The following is a 15,845-nucleotide window of genomic DNA, read 5'->3' as shown; positions in this document are numbered from 1 at the left end:
AAGAAATGTACTGGAATCTCTTCCATTCGTTTTAAAGGTCCTTCCAAAGTGCTGTATTCCTCTCTATTATATGTTGCTTTCTTTTATTGATAGCCAAGCTTTTAAAAACAATGGTCTCAACTTCCTGAACTCTCTTTTTTTTTTTTTTAAGTTTTTGTTGTTATTTTTTTAACGTTGTTTGCAGCTACAATTATAGAGGTGGGGATAAGGTTAGCAAAGAACTACATCAATGGGCTTAAAACAAGTTTTTAAATAATGGAATGGGCTCATTGACAGCCCTAAACATGTTCAGAAATGCAGATAGAAAATGCTAGTACGCGTATTTAATACTAGGATTTCATATCAGGACTTGGTACATCTTGTCATCTGGTGAAATGTTATGTCTGTTTCCCTCTCATTTCATAGTTAAAAATTTTGCATCTTTTAACCTGGGCTTAACAAAAGTGCCTCCACATTTTTACTGCAATTTGGCTTCTCCACCCCACCCTGCCCCACCACTCTACCGACACCACTGCCAACAAAGGTCCCAGAAACCTCCTGGTGCTGAATCAAGTGGATATCTGGTTAGCCCTTTTTTTGTTCAAACTCTTACTGGCATATGACCCTCTGACCACCTATTTCCTTTTTTAATTCAGTCCCTTGTCTGTGGAGCCTGGCTTTCTCTTTTGCAGCCTTTCAATCTCAGACATTTATTTTTTTAGCTCATCTTCCTCTGCTTATTTCTTATATATATGAGACCTCGAGTCTCATCTTATAACCTAACCTGCTCTACCAGAAGGGAGCTTATTCACTCCCATGGTTTTACCTCCTGTGGTATTGATGATGGTCTTATCCTTTTTTAGCCTCAGTCCCATATATTCAATACCTATTATAAATCTCCATGTAGAGATCCATCACGCTGTCAGATTTAATAGTCCCAACTCAGTTCTCCATCTCCTTCCCTCCCTAAACTGCTCCACTCTCGTGATGACCTCATATCACAACTCCTCAGCCCAGACACCTGGCCTGAGACTTCTGAGGTCATTCTTGACCCCTTCTCTCTCCTCATTGCCATACTTAATGGGTCACTCTAGTGTAGCTCGGAGTTATCCCTTTGTCTCTATTTGCTCTATCACCTCTATCTCTGCTGCAACATCACCTCTGACAGGTGATGCATCAGTCATGGTTCAACCAGAGAAGCAGAACCATTATGGGGTATTACAAGGAATTGGCTTTTGCAGTTGTATACCCCTTTGTGTTGTGGAGGCTGGATAAACAGTCCCTCTAAGGCTGTCTCTCTGTTTGGTGCTGGAGCCTGAAGTCCATAGGATAGGTGTTCTGAAAGAGAAGATTGCTGTGAAGTGGGGGTGGAGAGCAGGCTGAAACACACGAGCATGAGCTGGAAACCCATGTCCATTCTTTTGCCTCTTACCTTAGTGAGGTGGGTATCCTGCAGAAGCTGGGTCTTTTATCACTGTTATCTGGAATGATCTTCGTGAGAACTTAGTCTATAAAATCCTCCCGTGACTAAAGTGCTTTGAGAATGCCATGCAAATCATACAACACAGGAGGCCCTCAGCTCTCTGTCTGCCTGTCTACCCCTCTGGTTTGGTAACTTGTCCTTCCTCTGTCCTTCCCCTTCTCCCCTCTTCCCCTTCCCCTTTTAATTCACACACACACACACACACATATACACACACTCAAGTCACATAAAACTGCAGCAAAAGAAAATTTACCCATAATCTTTGGGGCCCAGTTTGTCCAAAATTAATAGCATTTTTGAAGTTTAGACGTCTTAACTCCAAAGAAAAGGTGAACACTTGAAAAACTACCCGTTAACAGATAGAAGAGAGGGACTTCCTTGGTGGTCCAGTGGCTAAGACTCTGTGCTTCTAAAACAAGGAGTCTGAGTCCAATCCCTAGTCAGGAAACTAGATTCTGCTTGCCTCAACTAAGAGTTTGCATGCCACAATAAAGGATCCTGCATGTGGAAACAAAGATCCGGCACAGCCAAATAGATAAATATTTTAAAAAACAACAAAAACACAGAAGAGGCTGGGAATTGTCACCAATTATGTATTGCAAGCCAGATATCCCCCATCACATGGGGATTTCATTCTAAAGAGCATGGCCCTTCACTCCTAAGTTAAGATGCCCTCCCTGTGGTCAATGACTGCCATCTGCAGCCCCACAGTGTCTGTTATCCACCTCATGCCACTGGAGCAAATTATTCTCAAGTTAGGATGGAGTGGATCAAAAAATAGGCACTTCTTTAGAAAGCCTTTTTAGAACATTTTCGGTTTGAATTCTTTGGTGTTTAGACTTCCCTGAGTGTGCTCCCACTTGGAGGTCTTGATCACTTAATCCCTCTGCCTTTCTTCATGGAATTACCTCTTGTTTGCTTCAAGAGTTGTGTAGGATGTCACATGCTCCAGGAAATGTTTGCTTGTTCCCTTTGGCCCCTCCATCTACCCAGGACTGGGGCTAATCCGTAGGCTTAACTTTTGTGCTTAGATTTATCACATGGTATTGTTATCTGCTCCTCAGGCAGGCAATATGATGTTTTTATGGAATTTAATTATTAATCCCCAGCATTTAGCATAGTTCCTGTCACGGCTTCATTCACTGGAGAATAATTTAGGACATTATTTGAATGAAGGAACTTTCTTCTTACCCACCCCCATCCCTTATCCTATCATAGTCCTGCTCCATCTGTCCACTGAGGAGCCCAAAAGTGTAAACTTGGGACATTCAAATGAAGATCATTTCCCAGTGTTTTATACAATGCTGGTGTGAATACTACTTTTTAAAATTTTGTGGAGGGCAATGTGGTAAATCATAGCAAAAATTGTAGCATTAGGAATGTCCTTTAACCCCGTAATTCCATTTCTAGCCATTTGTACTAAGAAAATAATTAAGGGTGTGAACAAAGATTTACCCATGACAATATTAAATGTAGCATTCTTTATAACAGCAGAAAATTAAAAACAATCTTTGTATCTATAAGAGAACTAATTTCAATAATCAAATGAATTGTCAATGAATTACTATGTAGTAATCGAAAATTAAATTGTACAAGTAGGTTTGTACAGCTACAGTTTGACCATATATTAAGATGGGAATGATCTATTGTTGGATTTAAAAGCAACTTGCAATACAGTAAGCACAGTGTTATATTATTTTATATAAAATATATTAATGTATGCATAGAATAAAGTGTAGTGAAATATTCTTATCTTTTTTATTTTCTGTTTTTTTTAATTTTTCTAAAACACACAAAAATTACTTCTAAAGTATTATTAGCAAGAAAATATTATAGCAAGAAAAATATTTAAGTGACTTGTAGTAAGTCATCCCTCTATCTAAAGCTCCATTAACAGGCATAAATGCTTTGGGACCAAAAGAAAAAAGAAAAAGTTACCAAATATTAAGACTTGCGACTGTCTGGCCATACATCACATACGTGATCTCATTTAGTCCTGTAAAATATACATATTGTCTCTGTTTATATTGGTGAGAAAACTGAGTGCCAGAGAAAACAGTGTGCCTGAAATCACACAGCTAGTGACAGATTCTATCTGACAGTTTCACTCAACCATAAGCTCCAGCCTTTCCTCCACACCACACATCAGAGGCCCCACTAAAGAGCACCCCCCCCCCCCGAGGCCAGTGTCGGCACTGGGAAAGGTGAAAATTCCCAAGATCGATGTCCTCTAATGTAAGCCCACCAGAGGTCAGGGACCCTTGCATTAGCAGAAGCTGTGTCAAAGCTGTGGGTGTGTCTATTGGTTCTGTCCTGTAGTTAATAATAGTCTATCTGTCTGAGTATTGACCCAACAAATTCCATGATGAAAGAGAACAACAAACACCACCCACTCATCTGGAAGGTCTCCGGGTTGGGGGTGGAGGTGGGTCTTGAGTTCAGCCCCTGCCGGATGTGAGGTTTTGGGAGGAATATCTAATTTCTCTGGAATTTGGTTATGCCATTTACAGAAAGTGAGGGTTGGCCAGCCCAATCTCCATGTATAATGCTGTTATTGGGAATGTCTCAAGCTACAAGCATTTGGCCCTCAAGAATTGAATCTTCTCATTGGGAGATTACTTTATATTTAGTATTTTCTGTAATTTAGAGCTTAGTCAGCTTGGACTGCTGTAAAAAATACCATAGACTGAGTGGCTTAAACAACACAAATTATTTCTCACAATTCTGAAAGTTAGAAGTCCTTGGATAGAAGTTCAAGATCTAGATGTCAACCTGGATGGCTTTTTTATGGGCATTTTTCTCTTTTATGGCCCTGAGGCTTGTGGGATCCTAGCTCCTCGGCCAGTGGGTCAAACTCAGCAGTAAAACTGTGGAGCCTGGACCACCAGGGAATTCCCCTGGTTGGGTTCTTGATGAGGACTCTTCCTGGCTTATAGACAGTCACCTTCTAGCTGTATCCTTACATGATGCAGGGAGAGAGTCCTGGTTTCTTCTTCTTTTATCATAAGGGCACCAATTCCATCATGAGGGGTCCACCCCATCATGTCATCCAAACCCAGTTACCTCTTAAAGGCCTCACCTCCAATTACCATCACACTGGGATGGGGTCTTCAACATGTAGATTTAGGGGGACACTTTCAATGTGCTCACTGAATAAATTCCATAGCATTTGGGCATTATGGCAAAGGATGCCATTAATAATTTCCTAATTCTTAATCATTGTCTGGTATTTAAACAACTAGTAACTTTATGGGCTTAGTCACTCAGTCGTGTCCAACTCTTTGTGATCACATGAACAGTAGCCTACCAGGCTCCTCTGTCCATGGGATTCTCCAGGCAAGAATACTGGAGTAGGTTGCCATTTCCTTCTCCAAGCAACCTTATAGTATCTCTCACTTTTTATTTATATTATCTTCAAAATTACAGTAGTACAAAGACCTCTCAGATACTCTTTGGCCAGGTTAACAAATTGTTGCTATTTTGTCATGTACTCTTTCTACACACACACACAGAGTCAGATTAATACTATTTTTTTCTTAACCATTTGAGAATAAGTTACAGATATCACTTTTCTCTTTATCCCTAAATACTTCAGGTCTATTTTCTAAGAGCAAGTACATTTTCTTACATGATCACAGAATAGTTATCAAATCAGAAAATTTAACATGTATATACTATTTTATAACTTATATTCCATTTGCAAAACTTGTCAATTGTCCCAATAGTGTTTTTTGAAGCAATCTTTCCTCCTTATCTCAAGGTTCAATCCAGGATCAAACTGGAATCACATATTGTCTTTAGTTATGAAGTCTTTTTTAAATCTCCTTTGTCCCTTGGACTGCAAGGAGATCCAACCAGTCCATTCTGAAGGAGATCAGCCCTGGAATTTCTTTGGAAGGAATGATGCTAAAACTGAAACTCCAGTACTTTGGCCACCTCATGCAAAGAGTTGACGCATTGGAAAAGACTCTCATGCTGGGAGGGATTGGGGGCAGGAGGAGGAGGGGATGACAGAGGATGAGATGGCTGGATGGCATCACTGACTCGATGGACGTGAGTCTGAGTGAACTCTGGGAGTTGGTGATGGACAGGGAGGCCTGGCATGCTGCGATTCATGGGGTCGCAAAGAGTCGGACATGACTGAGCGACTGAACTGACTGAGTCTAAAATAGTTCTTTGGCTTTTCTCTGTCTTTCATGAGTTGCCATTGTGGAAGAGTACAGGCTAGTTTTGCTCAGGTGTGTCTAATCTTCCCTCGACACACATAGTGTGTCTAGAAATGTGTCTAATCTTTGCTTGTGATTAGCTTTAGGTTATCCTTTCTCCCTTCCCACAGGAACACCATGGAAGTGATGCTGGGTCCTCAGGAAACACATGGTATGTTTGTCCATTATTGGTGATGCTAATTTTGATCATTTGGCTAGGGTGGTGTCTTCCAGGTTTCTCAGCTTATGTAATTATAATTTCTCCCTTTACAAGGAATAGTAATTAATAAGCAGTTTCTGGGAAGATATTTTGACAGTATATAGATAACCTATTCCATATATAGAATTTTCACTCAGTTTTAATGTATACTAATGATTCTTGCCTTAATTAGTTTTTACATTGATGGTTATAATGTTGATTTTCTAGCTCTGTAATTTCAACAATATTTAGTAATTGGCATTTTATTATAAGCAAATGTTTTTCCTTTTTCCTTGTTTAGTTAGTATCAGTACACTTATGGGTCACTAGTTTATTCAATAAGCTGAAACTCCAGTACTTTGGCCACCTCATGCGAAGAGTTGACTCATTGGAAAAGACTCTGATGCTGGGAGGGGTTGGGGGCAGGAGGAGAAGGGGACGACAGAGGATGAGATGGCTGGATGGCATCACTGACTCGATGGACGTGAGTCTCAGTGAACTCTGGGAGTTGGTGATGGACAGGGAGGCCTGGCATGCTGCGATTCATGGGGTCTCGAAGAGTCAGACACGACTGAGCGACTGATCTGATCTGATCTGATAATTCAGTACTCATCATTTTGTTCTGATGCGCAGGCTGTCCCAGATTTGGCAACTGATTTCCTTCGAGTGGTTCCTCTTCAAGTGAACTAATCATTCTTTCAGTAGGTGCTTACTTTCTGGCATGAGGCCATCTTGTACTTTTTTCTTGGAATCAGTCACTTCTTCAATGGGTTTTCCTTGCTTTTCATGGGAAACACTACTTAAAAATTGAGATCTGAGCATGTGATGTACTCAGTACTACTGAGTACCTTTGCTTCCAGACCCTCACAATAGACAGAATTGGAAAGAATAGTAATTTCATGTGGTTCAACAGTCACTCATGCTGTCTATGTAAAATTATAAATTTATACTGCCTCCTCTAGTATCTTTCCAACTCACAGTATTTTCTTGTCTTCACCCATTTGCATTCTCCTCCCCAGTGAGAACCTGGCTTCCCAAACAGTAGAACTGTCATTTGCTCAGTATTACAACACACAGCATAGTTTTAGGAATTACTACATTGATTCCACTGTGGAAAAACAAACCTGCTAAGGAGAGTTTCAAGATTTGTTTGCATTTCTTTTTTTTAGACTGATAATATGCAATCAAAGAATTGAGTTCAAAAGTTACTTGGATTAATTCTCTTTTTTCCCTTTCACTGTGTCTGATATTCATTTGAAATACAGGTCATTTGCTTCCATTTGTATTCCATTTTAGCTCCCTCCTCCCAGTTTCATTGAATTAATTTTATTGTTTTGACTACTGAAAACATCAACACGATTCCAAAGATCAAAATTATACAAAAAGGAATGCTCCAAAAATAGTCCTAGTAATTTTGAGTAATATATTTTTTCTCTCTTATTTATGTCTAGAATTCTCTTTTAATTATTACTATATATACCTCCATCTGGTGGGATTTGGTGAGAACTCCCATTGAACACACGTCTTTTTCATCCCACTCAACTTTGGCTGTCCCATATCCTTTTTTCTTTCCAGCTTTTACTGTGATATAATTAACACCAAATACTGTGTAAATTTTAAGATATACAACATGATGACTTGATATATACATATTGCAAAATGAATTACCACACTCATTTTAAGTTAGTTGACACATCTATCACCTAATGTTCTTACTATTTTTCCCTTTTTTGTGTGTGTGATGAGAACATTTAAGATCTACTCTCCTAACAACTTTCAAGTATACAGTACAATACTGGTAACTAGTAGCCTTCATGCTGTACATTACATCCTCAGAATTTATTCATTTTATAACTGAAAGTGTGCAGTCTTTGATCACCAACACCGATTTCCCCAGCTTCCAACCCATATTCTTTTACTTCTTCATCAGGATCTCCTTAAACCCCAACATGCAGACCAAATCTAGAAAAGAAGCAACTGAATCATAGCAGAGCTTCCACTGAAAGAAAATACATCAGAGCTGCAGCCCCTCTGTGAGAATGCGTCCTAAGACCAAGTTCTGGTCCTGTTAACCTGGCAGATCTTACACTTGGGGTATTAGAAAGGACACGTGCTGTGGGGTGACATGGTCATCACGTGGTGGTGAAGGTGACTTCCAACAAGGCTTTACGAGGGTTGACTGTAGGTACCTCACACTCAGCAGTGCTGGCATGCTGTGGTGTTAATTCCCCTTCCCCTCCTTGGTCAATGCAGGCAGTATTGGTTAGGGTAGGATTTAGAGATAAAACCAGCCACTGGGAGTGAAATCCATGAGAACCAACACCTCTGGATGAAGGAAGCCATCTGCAGAGACTGCATCCTCCCAGCCTGCTTGTAAAGGTGCTGATGAGATAACTTGAGAAGTACCCAGGTCTGAGCAAGGTGCCTGGCAGCTCCTCAGAGATAGACTATCCCTAATTAAAACTTACCCTTCTTCACAGGACCAGGCCTCCAATTCAGGAACTAGGGTGTTTGCCCAGCACTGAATGCAAGCTATTGAAGCTTGCATTGTATTGCAATACAATGCAATCAAATTGCAAAACAATACAATCAAATGTATTGTTGCCTGGCATTCTAAAGTGACAGTGAACACTATTTGCAGGGTATAAAAGGGTGATTAGAGAGGAAGAATTTGTCAGTGTTTGTCCAGCCTGCTGAGGAGATGCCAGAGAGGCATCCCTCTCCACTATAAACTAACCTTCAGGGTCTGGTTTATACATCAGTTGTTTTCACACTGGCTTAGGGTGAGTTAGGCCCTAGGCCTGAGTGACCCTAGGTGCCCTGCAAAGTTGAGACATCCTTGATATTTCCTCATAAACCAGCACTGTTGCCTCCAACCTCCTTCATTTAAGGTTAGTGTGAGATGTGGTTTGGAAATCCTACCTGTCTTCCTTTAAGGGCCCCTTGTTATCTTTTAGAATCTCTTTGGTGATGTGTGGACCCAGCTGTGTGTCAGGCAGTTTATTTGTGTGGGATCCTGCCTGACCTCACATCCTTTCTATAGGTTAACTGCAGCCTCAATCTATTAATATACAGCTGACGAGTGGTACAGCTGGGATCACACCCAGGCTTGTTTGAGCCCAGAGTCTGTGCTCTTGGCCACAACACCGTAGAGATTCTTGAAGAAGATCCCACTTTTGATGCTGTAAGTCAAGAACATTTTGATACTGAAAGATGAACTCTAAATCTTCTAAATTTTTTCATACACTGCCTACATATGATTGATAAAAGTGAAGGAGAGAGAAGTTCCAGAGGCAGGGAACTTTAGGAGACAGATTACCAAGGGAAGGCCTGAAGCTACTGGGTGGGTTGGGAGCAACAAAAACCATTTCGTTTATAGAGGAGGCAGCTGGAAGGGCTGGAAGGACAAAGAAAATAAATCACGTAATCCACATTTTAAAATTTTTTAACTGCTCCGGCTCCTGCTTCCTTGGGAAGCCCCTGCTTCCTCCCTAACTTGCCCATCAGCACACTCCTATTCATCCTTCAAGCCCCAGCCAGGATGTCACTTCCTTTCCTGACTTCTCCAGAAGATTAGTTCTTCCCCCACTGCTTTCCTAGTATCCACTTATTGAAGACAAGAACTCTGCCTCCTCCTCTGAAGCCATAGAGGCTAGATGCACACCCTGCTGTAAGACCTTGGGTAAGATGCTTAATCTCTCTGTTCCTCAGTTTTCCTTATTTGAAAAATGGGAATAATAGAGATACCTATAGCCCTGGATTGGCTGAGGACCTTAAAAGAGAAGAAGATAACAAAATATTTAGCACAGGGCTAGGCACACACAGTGAACTTAGCAGTGGTGCTTATTATGTGTAATGCCAAGCCTTGGTAGTAAATGGATTAAAATATTTCTGGAAGGAAGAGAAGATAAAAGGAGGAAAGGAAAAGGAAAAACAGGCCAACCAGCCGTGGAGATCATCTTTAACAAGGACAGTGCCAGCCTGAAGTTTTGGACCTGTGGCTGCTGCACGTTTTTCCTGAGTACACAACCCACCTTCTCAGGTCAAGACTTGATACCATATTCAACCTCCCCAGAGACCTAATCCCATGGACTCAGCCTCTCCTAGCTGCAGCAAACAATGCCTCACCTGGCTGACCTCCCCCTATTGTAAAGTCAATAATCCTATATCGCTGCCCTGAATCACACCATTGTCAGGCGGTGGGTGGACTGGGAGGCTTGGAGCCGCCCCCTCCTGGCTCAAGGATAATCAGCTCTGTTTCTCCTAACCTGACTCTCTTAGTGGTGACTCTATTCAGGTGGGCTGGGAAAAGTTGGCAAGCAGAGTCGCATGTGGACTGTACCGTGTTAGAGCAGATGAGGACCACAAGGACAGTTACGGCCGTGACAGTAGACATTATCCCGCACGTTATATGCACCAGGGTTGTGCCAAGCACCTTGTATTTACTTTCCCTGTGACCTGTGTTCATGGAGGCCTCAGGATCTGGCAGTTTCTGCTATATTCCTTAGAAGCAGGAGGCCTCTGACGTCAAGTCAGTGGCCACATCTGTTAGCAGCTTAAATAAGGTGTGCAACAGTGTAAAATGAATAGAAAAATGTCATTCATAAGTTTTCCTATTAATTACAGATTGAAATTGAGGTAGGAGATAGATGGGCTCCAGCTTGGAAATTTGCAATCCGCTAGCCTACCGCACAACTGCACTCATCTCACACGCTAGTAAAGTAATGCTCAAAATTCTCCAAGCCCAGGCTTCAGCAATACGTGAACCGTGAACTTCCAGATGTTCAAGCTGGTTTTAGAAAAGGCAGAGGAACCAGAGATCAAATTACCAACATCTGGTGGATCATCGGAAAAAGCAAGACAGTTCCAGAAAAACATCTATTTCTGCTTTATTGACTATGCCAAAGCCTTTGACTGTGTGGATCACAATAAACTGTGGAAAATTCTGAAAGAGATGGGAATACCAGACCACCTGACCTGCCTCTTGAGAAACCTGTATGCAGGTGAGGAAGCAACAGTTAGAACTAGACATGGAACAATAGACTGGTTCCAAATAGGAAAAGGAGTACATCAAGGCTGTATATTGTCACCCTGCTTATTTAGCTTCTATGCAGAGTACATCATGAGAAACGTTGGGCTGGAAGAAGCACAAGCTGGAATCAAGATTGCCAGGAGGAATATCAATAACCTCAGATATGCAGATGACATCACCCTTATGGCAGAAAGTGAAGAAGAACTAAAGAGCCTCTTGATGAAAGTGAAAGAGGAGAGTGAAAAAGTTGGTTTAAAGCTCAGCATTCAGAAAACGAAGATCATGGCATCTGGTCCTATCACTTCATGGAAAATAGATGGGGAAACAGTGGCTGACTATTTTTTTGGGCTCCAAAATCACTGCAGATGGTGATTGCAGCCATGAAATTAAAAGACGCTTACTCCTTGGAAGGAAAGTTATGACCAATCTAGACAGCATATTAAAAAGCAGAGATATTACTTTGCCAACAAAGGTCCGTCTAGTCAAGGCTATAGTTTTTCCAGTGGTCATGTATGGATGTGAGAGTTGGACTATAAAGAAAGCTGAGCACCAAAGAATTGATGCTTTTGAACTGTGGTGCTGGAGAAGACTCTTGAGAGTCCCTTGGACTGCAAGGAGATCCAACCAGTCCATCCTAAAGGAGACTAGTCCTGGGTGTTCATTGGAAGGACTGATGTTGAAGCTGAAACTCCAATACTTTGGCCACCTGATGTGAAGAGCTGACTCATTTGAAAAGACCCTGATGCGGGGAAAGATTGAAGGCAGGAGGAGAAGGGGAGGACAGAGGATGAGATGGTTGGATGGCATTACCGACTCAATGGACATGGGTTTGGGTGGACTCTAGGAGTTGATGATGGACAGGGAGGCCTGGTGTGCTGCAGTTTGTGGGGTCGCAAAGAGTTGGACATGACTGAGCAACTGAACTGAACTGAGCCTCCTCTCTTCATTTCTTGAGAGATAGGTGGGCTTCAGTTGAGGAATTTACAGTCAACAAAAACGGGTAAATAGCCAGTCTTTGTCTCTTACCTCAAGGGAATAATCATGGCAAGGACAAAGAAAGGAAAAAACCCTGTCTGATAAGGGAGAAAGGCGCCTTGGAGTCAAAAGTCAGAGGCTAACTCCAGGCCATAATGAGTCATACTCCTCCCAGAAGCCTTCACTTCAAGATCCAACTTTGGCTAGGGTGTGCATGTGGATCCCAGGGGAGGGTCCTGAGACAAATTACCCAAGGAGGGGACAAAGCAAGGTGATTGGCCTGAGGGAAGTGAAGACCCAGAAAACTTCCCCTTCGTTAAGGATTTAAACTTCCCAAAGGTGCGGCTGTCTCTCTGAGCTTGCCTAGGCACCTTTCAGGAGGTACTTTTCTTTTTAGTAAACTTACTTTTCTCTTTACCTTCTGCCTCCTTGCCTGAATTTGTTCTTGCAAGACTAGGGATCTTAGCCCTAGATTGCAGTTAGGGCTTCAGTCTTTCCCAGCATATGACTTCTGTGGTCCAGTGGTTAGGACTCCTGGTCTGGGAAACGAAGACCCTGCTTCCAGCTACTGCTCGTGGCTGCTTTCTGCAAGCTGCCACTTACTGCTGCTCACATCGAAAATCAAACCGATGATATTTTGAATCTATTGGATTAAGTCAAATATTAAAATTAATTTCACCTGCTTTTTTTACTTTTTAAATGTGCCTACTAGGAAATTTAAAATTAAACATGACTTGCAGTGTGTTTTTATGGTAAGCAATGGATTAGGTGACCACCCTAAACCAACACCAAGATTTAAACCGGGTTCGTAGTTCCACAACCTTTCTTTCACACTCCTATGCTGAATTAACTTCTCTGCTGATACTAAAATCATTCACACACATGGGGGACCAAACAGAAGTGAAGCCGGGGTGGGGCTCCTGGGAAAAGACGAAATGTGTTTCCCTCTCTACAAGCAGATGCAAGTGTGTATGTGTGTGTGAATGTATAGGCGTGTCTATATGTGCAGGTGTGTGCTGTTGTTTTGAGGGCAAGGAAACTAACTGTTACGACCCCCACAGTGTCTTCACCGTTAAGGAATCTCTCACCTGTGGTCACACAGCTAAGGAAGGGCTGAGCCCGGACATTTGAGTCAAAGTCAGTTTCCTCTCCCATCAGTCAGAGTTTAATCCCCCTTGAATCTGTTTGCCTGTCTTCTTAGCTGCAGTGAAGGCCTTTATCCCTTCACATCCACTGCATTTCCTCGGGTTTCAAACTATCTCCTCCTCTTTTGGCCCCTTTCCAGTCCTGTCTCCTCCTTGCTTCCCACCCTCTTTCTGCACATCATCTGAGCTCTGTGAATGTGTGTTCACTTGCTGGCTGTAAATCTTTGTTGTATCCCAATAATTGAATGTCTGGTGTCCATACCCACTTCTGATTTTCATACTCATTTTCCTAGTGTTGATCTTAGTTGAGAACAATGCCTAAAGCCCATCTCTAAGGAGTTGGGATCATTAGATTTGAACTTATAAATTAAGCTTTGAAAACTGATTATTTGCTTGCAGAAATTAGGGGCTATGTTTTATTAAGCTAATTAGTTTTATTAACCCTTGATTCCAGAGATGCTAACATGCTTTTTGGCATAACCCTGACCTTGCTCAGTGCTACGGGGTTTCAAGTAACTGCCATGATTCTACCTGTAACACTAGCTGCCCTGGGTGCCAAGTGTGAGCCTAGCCCCCCATGTATAGAATCTCCTGTGAGGCAGGTGCTGTAGTTAGCCCGTTTACAGATCTGACAACTGAGGTTTATGGAGATTAACTGACTTTCCAAGTTCATTCAGTTGGTAATTAAGAGACTTACAATTAGGCTATTACTGTAGTGTTTGCTCTGATGAAAAGGATTCTAAACTAGAAGGTTTCTGTAACTGGTTTTGCCACTAATCCATTTATGAGTTTTGTTTAGGCTGTTGTTCAGCCACTAAGTTGTGTCCGACTCTTTGCAGCTTCATGGACTGTAGCACCCCAGGCTTCTCCTCCTAAACCTCAGTTTTCTCATCTCAGAAATTTGATGGTTAGAATCACTAAATTACCATTAAGGGTACTTTTCTGTGAGTCTGTATGCTACCACCAGGAGATCTACAGTGTCCCCCAAGTGCATGGCAGTCAATGAAGAAAAAACTATTTTCCACTCAATATTTTTTTCTTTTTTAATTAAAAAAAAATTATCTATTTATTTTATTTGGCTGCCTCGGGTCCCAGTTGTGCCATGTGGGATCTTTGGATGAGGCACCCAGCCTCTCCAGTAATGCTCAGGCTCAGTTATTGTGTCTTAGTTGTTCCACAGCATGTGGAACCTTAGCTCCCAGACCAGGGACGGAACCTGGGTCCCCTGCACTGCAAGGTGAATTCCTAACCACTGCACCATGAGGGAAGTCCCTTCATTCAACTTTTAAATAAAAATCTAAATTTTATCACAGTAACTAATTACAGTAGTCCTTTCTAGTAATGCAAATCATTATATTTTAGGTTTTGAAACTTTGAAATTGAAGTTTCAAATAAACAGAGGTAATAGTAAATGTCTTATGGAGGGACATTTCTTTCAATCCAGCTGGAATACTTTCAGTAAAAAAGTCTTCATTCCTCTGACCAGTTTCTTATCAAAAAACCTCACAGATAGCTAGCTATTCATATTTACCAGTACAGCAATTCCAAAGCTTATTATTAATAATAAGTATCACAAAAATCTCTCCTATAGTTAAGTTAGTGTAGGAAATTGCAATATAAGTAGGTTTCCTCACCTCAAAGCTTCAGAGAGCCTTTAACGTGCTCATGTGTATTGAGACTCTGTAAACTGTGCAGTTACGGAGGCAGCAATTCCTAAACTTATTTGAGCACAGAACACTGAGGACAAGGAGGGGTGGGAGAGGGTGGGTAAATGTGGAAGGGAGCTAGGCAGAGAGAGGGGTGAGGAATGCCTCTCATGGACTAGGTTTCTATGGAATACCTTCTGTGAAGCCTAGTCTAGAAGCTTCCCCTCTCTCGTGACGAACTGTCTGTAATGTGTGTATGTGCTTTTCAAATAGAAAGTTTCAATCGGTAGTAACTTCTAAGTAGAACCCTAAAAAGAAGTTAAAAGAGAAAAGTAAGTGTCCAAACCAGTGTATTCCTGTATTCCAGATCACCCGCCCATCATTGATTTTGTTGTTCAATTGCTCAGTCGTGTCCGATTCTTCGTGACCCCACTATCTCCTGGAGTTTGCCCAGACTCATGTCCATTGAGTGGGTGACGCCATTCAACCATCTCATCCTCTGTCACCCCCTTCTCCCCTTGCCCTCAAGCTTTCTCAACATCAGGGTCTATTCCAATGAGTCAGCTCTTTGCATCAAATGGCCAAAGTATCTATCTCTTAACAATAATATTAGATTTTAATCTCTGAACAAGTTTGCTTGCACACAGCTCCAAAGAAAAAATGTGTTGAATTGGAGTATCATTTGAGAACTATTGACCTGCCATTCACTTTTTTGATGTAAATGAAGTCTTCATTTTAAAAAACCTAAATGAGGCTAAATAGAACACTTTTTAAAAATTATTTAGTTTTAATTGAAATACAGTTGATTTACAGTGTTTTATTAGTTTCCAATATACAGCTAAGTGATTGAGTTAAATATATGTATACATTCTTTTTCATATCCTTTTCCATTATGGTTTATTATAAGATATTGAATATAGTTCCCTGTGCTATATAGTAGGACCTTGTTTATCTCTTTTATATATAGTATCTGTATCTGCTAATTGGAAACTCCTAATTTATCCTTCCCTCCCCTTTTCCCTTTTGGTAACTGTAAGTTTGTTTTCTGCATCTGTGGTATGTTTCTATTGTGTAAAAATGTTCATTTGTGTCATATTTTAAATTCCACATATAAGCAATGTCATATGATATTTGTCTGGCCTACTTTACCTAGTAGCTAATCTCTAAATCCATGCATGTTG

Source organism: Bos indicus x Bos taurus, chromosome 1 (genome assembly GCF_003369695.1).
Source record: "Bos indicus x Bos taurus breed Angus x Brahman F1 hybrid chromosome 1, Bos_hybrid_MaternalHap_v2.0, whole genome shotgun sequence".
NCBI lineage: Eukaryota > Metazoa > Chordata > Mammalia > Artiodactyla > Bovidae > Bos > Bos indicus x Bos taurus.
This window is presented reverse-complemented; position numbering follows the sequence as displayed.